The sequence below is a fragment of the Pleurodeles waltl genome, chromosome 3_1 (assembly GCF_031143425.1).
Source record: "Pleurodeles waltl isolate 20211129_DDA chromosome 3_1, aPleWal1.hap1.20221129, whole genome shotgun sequence".
Taxonomy (NCBI): domain Eukaryota; kingdom Metazoa; phylum Chordata; class Amphibia; order Caudata; family Salamandridae; genus Pleurodeles; species Pleurodeles waltl.
Window position 1 is genome coordinate 58,157,593 of NC_090440.1, and position 6,000 is coordinate 58,163,592.

Here is a 6,000-nt window from a genome sequence, read left to right on the forward strand (position 1 = left end):
AGCGAATAGGGAGTCCCTCCTTGAACCAGTTGAAGCAAGTCCTTCTTGTGGTGAAGCCCAGGTGTGAAGCTGGTGCAGTCCTCCAGAGTGCAGTGTCCAGGTGCATGCCAGGGGTCCAGCAGGGCAGTTCTTCTTCTTCTGTAGTTCCTCCTTGTTGGAATCTGATGGGGATCTGAGGTGTGGGTGCAGGTCTGCCAGTTTTATCCTTGCTCCTGAGTGAAAAACAGGGGGGTCCTGGTTCTCCAATCAGGGTCAGGGTCCATCCCCCTGTGATGACCACTTCCTGGGAATTGTGGCAAAAATCAATCCCAGGGAGCAACATTCCTCAAAAATCCATCACGGCTGAAAGTGATTTTTGGAGGTTACATCTGGCTGAGCCCACCCACTGGTGTGGCTAAAAATCCTAAACACACCCCTCTCCTGCCCTCTCCTAATCTGAACAAGGGAGCATCTAATTGTCTGAGTTTGCAGGATGTGAGGGTGTTGCTGGGTTGCTCCAAATGTCATTCCCTGCCTTTGAAGACCAGTTTGGCAGCTCTCCCCCTTCCTGCTTCCCCATCTGCTGAGGGGATATCTCCTCCCCCAGGCACATTTATTTGTATTGAGCCAGGCCACTTCATACCTCATCAAGTCAGCCTGGCCAGGCTGCCAGAGGCTGGCCAATCAGAGAAAAGCAGCAAAAACACTGCAGGGCTGAAGTTGGCAACTTTTCAGGTAAAGTTTTAAACTCTTTACCTGAACAAGTTATATTAAATCCAACAACTATAAATTGTGGGATTTATTATAACAATTAATTTGATACCACACTTGTAGTATCTGTTACTTAAGGGGATTTTTAAAATTAAAATAAAGTCTCCTCACTCTAGCCTATGGAGGCCATTAACTACAATGAGGGAAAAACAAATGTGGCTGTTTTACCTCACCAGGGCTTATAAAACTATTTGTATAAGGTCCCTGCTTATAGTTACATGGCACCCAGCCCTAGGGACACATAGGGCACACCTCAGGGGTGACTTATATGTAACAATAATGTAGTTTAAGACTTTGGAACTACTTTTAATTCCAAAGTCGAATTTGCATGTAACTTTAATTTAAATGCAGCCAGAAAGGCAGGCCTGCCTTTAAAATGACACTAGGCACTTCTGCAGTGCACCTATGGGGGCACTACCTTTGCTGGGGTCCTTAAACCTCCATGCCCTACCATATACTAGGGACTTATAGGTAGGTGAATTTTGCCACTTATAATTAGCCTAATTTGCATATCTACTTTACACAGAGCACTGTCCCTGGGACTGGTAAGCAGTACCCAGGGTACAGCCAAGAGTCAGTAACCACCAGTACCTGTCCAAACAGTTTGGGGGTGACCAGGGCAAAAAGGAGGACTTCCCTACAGTCTCTGAGACTTCAGAAGAACAGAACACAAACCAGCAGGCCGCTGGAGGCACTATGGATTCAAGTGAGATATGCCCAGTCCTTCCTCAGCAGAGCAGGGGTCAGCAGGGCAGAATAGCAGAAAAGCAATTCTTCCAGTCCAGAGAGGCAGTCCTTGTAGTGGCACAGCAGTCCTTCGTCCTGGGAGAGTTGTTCACAGGTCCATAATTGTACTGAGTTCGTAGGACCAGAGGTCCAGTCCTTACACCCAGTTGTGTCTTTGAAGTAGGGGTGACTTCAAAGAAGGGTCTTTGAAGTGCACCGAGGTCCTTTCACCCTGGTTGCAGCCCTTTGTGTTGGAGCATGACTCTGCCCATTCAGGAGTAAGTGTCAGCTCCACACTCCCATCCTGCCCTTGCCCATCAGGATGTTAATAACCCATGAGTCACACCTAAGACTCCTTTGTGTGTGTCTATCTAGGGGTAGTGCACAATCCCAGATGTTACCCCAGCCCAGATGTGTATTTGAGACAGGCTGCAGGCAAACAGGGCTAAGAGCAGGCAAATGCCAACTTTCTAAAAGTGGCATTTTCAAAATTGTGACAATAAATCTGTCTCTACCCTTAAAGAGGATTTGTTATTACAATTCCAAAAATTACATGGCTACTGCTTCTCAATTAGGATTTACTGCTTATTAAATGTAATAAGAAATCCCCACTGTTAACCAATGGGAGGAGTAACCCTCACAATAGTAAGCAATGAATTTGGGAGTTTTCATTACCAGGACATGTAAGACCTTAAAGTACATTTCCTACCTAGGGCCTACCTTAGGCGTGAAGTATATGTAATAAAAGGATAGTTTATTGTGATTGAGAGCTTCTGAGTTTACAGTGACATCAATTGTGGTTGCTACTTGAGTAGGGTTTCACCCCCCTCACCATTCTAACATGATAGGAAATCATCAGTCCTTAAGCTTGTTACAAAGCAGAGGTTGGAAGTTTTCATGAAAGATAGTCATGAGTGGGTGCTTGAGGAAGATTTTTTTTCAAAGTGAGAAGGCTTGGATTCAAATGAAGGTTGCCAACCCTATAGTTTGCTTATGAATTGTAGGTTACTACTACTGAGAAACAAAGGAGGAATATACATTTCACCTGTTTATAGCACCAAAACACCCCAGGGTCTGCATGCATGCTGTAGTAGCACACAACATGGCAACACAAACTAACTCCTTCTCAATACATTGAAGTAATTGAATTGTTGGTAAGGATGTTGTATTGCAGAAAGTGTCTTTCAAGTTATTGTTCCCCTTGTGTTCTCTTCCCTTGTGTTAGCAAGGAAGCAAGCGGGAGCGGGGGTGACAAAGACAGAGAAAATACCAAGGTGGAGGAACACACCTGGATTGCCTCCTGCTTCCCCACTGCCGTCCTATAGTGGCATCACAATAGACCCAGCAAAGCATGATTGTCTCCTCCCAAATAATTAAAGCTTCCAGTGTTACTGAAATTTGTCATTTGTTCTTCCTAGAAAAGAAATGTTCCCCTCTTCAAAGATGTCTGCGTAGCAGAGGAGGCTACACAGTCCCGAATGCACAAGGTAATTGCTATTGATCACTACAAAGCATCCAACAGGCCTGAAACTATTAACACATCTGAAAAGACTTGGGCAACTTTGTATAAAGTTCCTCCATTGTTTCAAGCATCAGGGCTCGAGGCAGCTTGTACAGGTTGATGGAATTCTTCAAGCAGGTAATAACTCTCCACTCTGCTAGTTACAGCGTGATTATGTTCGTCTGTTATCTGCAGGACAAAATGGCGAGGATTTTGGAGGGTTAAGGTTGTGTGATAAAACATTGTTGCACTGCAGTTTTTGCAATGCTTATTCTAATTCAGCACACATGACTTCATTACAGTTTCAAGGGGCTTAAAATATATATATTTTTAAAAATCGATGTCACTAATGCCATTAAGAAAACTTCAACATTAAGGAACAAACGTAAAACATAAGCATACAGCGAAAACATTCTTAAGAGACATAACAGTTTGACGTCATTACCATGCCCTCCTCTTATTTATTTCTACCCTGTTAGATCAATGACAACATAGAGTGACCCTAAAGAAAATCGGTCAATCAATCGAACAAAATCCATAATGACCTAGGGTGCTGTGTCTCAATGACGTCAGGACTACAGACAGCGTTTTCTGCTTCAAAAATAGACATCGCAAAAGCCAAAACTATTACCACAACCAAGATAAAAAGGCATCACATAACACATGACAGGAGCAAGAAGTGCCAGTTTCTTTTTTTTTTTTTTTTTTTGTAAATGCCACATTTTACAAAATGTATTTTCAAGATTTGCCCAATATTTGTTGCTCACTTTTTTTTGCAAGAGTTCTGTAGTATTTACCAGTTGCGTCTTGCTGGAGTTGCGGGGGTGGGGATGAAGGGAATCAGGGCAGATATAAATAAATTAAAATATATAGATGTAAAAAAAACTTACCTCTGCTCCGCGAGGCCGCTCCTCTGCTGGCTCCAGGCACAGGCTCCCAGCCTGCCCTGCGGCCAATCTAGATGCTGCTCAGAGCAGCATTAGGATTGGCTGGGAGCACCCAGCCAGGGCGCTCGCATGCAGACTGGGAGCCTGTGCCTGCTCCCTCCAGCCCCGCATCACAATGCTGGGCTGGAGAGAGCCCTGTGCGCATGTGTGTTGAGGGGAATGCTCTGTGAACTCCCCTCACTGCTCATCACCCCCATGGCCCCGCCCCTTGCATAATGAAAGAATAATAAACATAGGGTATTATACTTTCGTTGTAAAAGGTTTGCAGCTTCTGCTGCTGGCGGAGGGGAGCGACGCTTCTCCGCCATAGCGGAGGAGCCACCACTGGTATTTACTGAATTGACATTCATAGCATGACAACATGTGTTCCTGTGTCAATCCACATGTATGTGCAGTTTTCTATGTCATTTTCAATAGGATTCTGCCTCTATATGCAACACTAATGGTAGCCCAGTGCCTTGCAGGCGTGGTTTTAGTGTTTCAATCGGAGTCTGATTTTCCTTAAGATGATGAGTTATCGGTGGTTTGATTGGGGCTATTCATCAGCCAGGTGAATGAGTACTAAGATATCAGTCAATGTTCTGGGAGTTTCACCACACAGACTCACCAAATTGCTGGATGGATCTTTTTCCTGGATATTTTAGGGTACAATGTGCCTCAATGACAAGCTAATGTTATATTGTTATTCTGTGTTTAAGTGCTTTGTTGGGTGATAGTGTGTGGTGTGTCATTGGATGGGCTCTTGTAAGCACTAACCACAGTGAGACCCAGCTATACTGTGTTAGAAGTGTGTGCTTTGGGTATGTTATAGGTGTGAAGTGTGATTGGAGATCTGTGATGTTGTGAGCAGGGTGATGCCTTGCTACAGGGAAGACCTGTGGTCTGAGGGATGCTCATGTAATGTTCCATTCCTTGAATGACGTAATTAGGGGTTGTTGGACTTTTTGCCTTACGCAGGGTCATCCCCAGTCTTTTTGCCTCCTTCCTCCTGGTTTTTCTGACCTCTCGCTGTTGGCTCTAGGACTCTGAGCACTTTATCACTGCTGACCAGTGCTAAAGTGCAGGTGCTCTCCCATCTAAAGTTGGTATGATTGGCTTATACCTAATTGGCATATTTAATTTACCTATAAGTCCCTTGTACAGTGGTATCTCTATACCCAGGGCCTGTAAATTAAATACTACTAGTGTACTACTTGCGCCACCCACTGAAGTAGACTTTCAAACCTGTCTCAGGCCTGCTAACGCAGGGCCTGTTTGCGCAGTTTTCTGCCACAGGGACCTGGCATCTGAACTTACTTGCCAGGCCCAGAACTCCCCTTTTACTACATGTAACTCACCCCTAAGGTACGCCCTAGCTAGCCCTATGGGCAGAGTGCCATGTATGTAGAAAGGCAGGACATGTGCCATATTGCATGGCCTGTCCTGGTAGTGACAAACAGCCTAACTTGGTGCCTCACTGCTGTGAGTGCTGCCTTCTCATAGGATTGCATTAGAAATGCCCTGCCTTATGTGTAAAGGGTATTGTCTGATTTATGAGGGGTAGCGTAGGCGTGTTTGGTATGGTTGTGATGGTGATAATAAATGCTGCTTACTGGTGTGGGTGTATTGTTTATTACTATCACAGAAATGCCACTTCTAGAAAGTGCGCATTTATCTGTGCTTATGACTCTGGTGTTTTGCAGCTTGACTCCAATCAACGTCTAGGCAGAGTGACAGTTGGGGCTTTGTGCATACTTTTCAAACAGCCTGTACACAGGGAGGGTGGAGGTGTCACAGAGGTGCATCTGCATACTGAATAGTCTTCCTGGGCTGAGAGAAGGGAGAGGCGGGGCACACCTACATTTGTAAAGGCTGTGCCCTGGCATCACACAATAGGGTCGTTAACCCCCCACTGATGTTTGGAGCCTGTGCTGAAAGGAGAGAGGGGGCACTCCCAGAACCAGTTGTAACTGGCTGGAACCTCCTCTCCCTACCATGGTAAGACACTGTAAGAACTGACTATAAGTACAGGGGAATTTTCCCCACAATTTGAACATTCTTGGAACTTGAAACTGGACACAGAACGTTGATGAATGG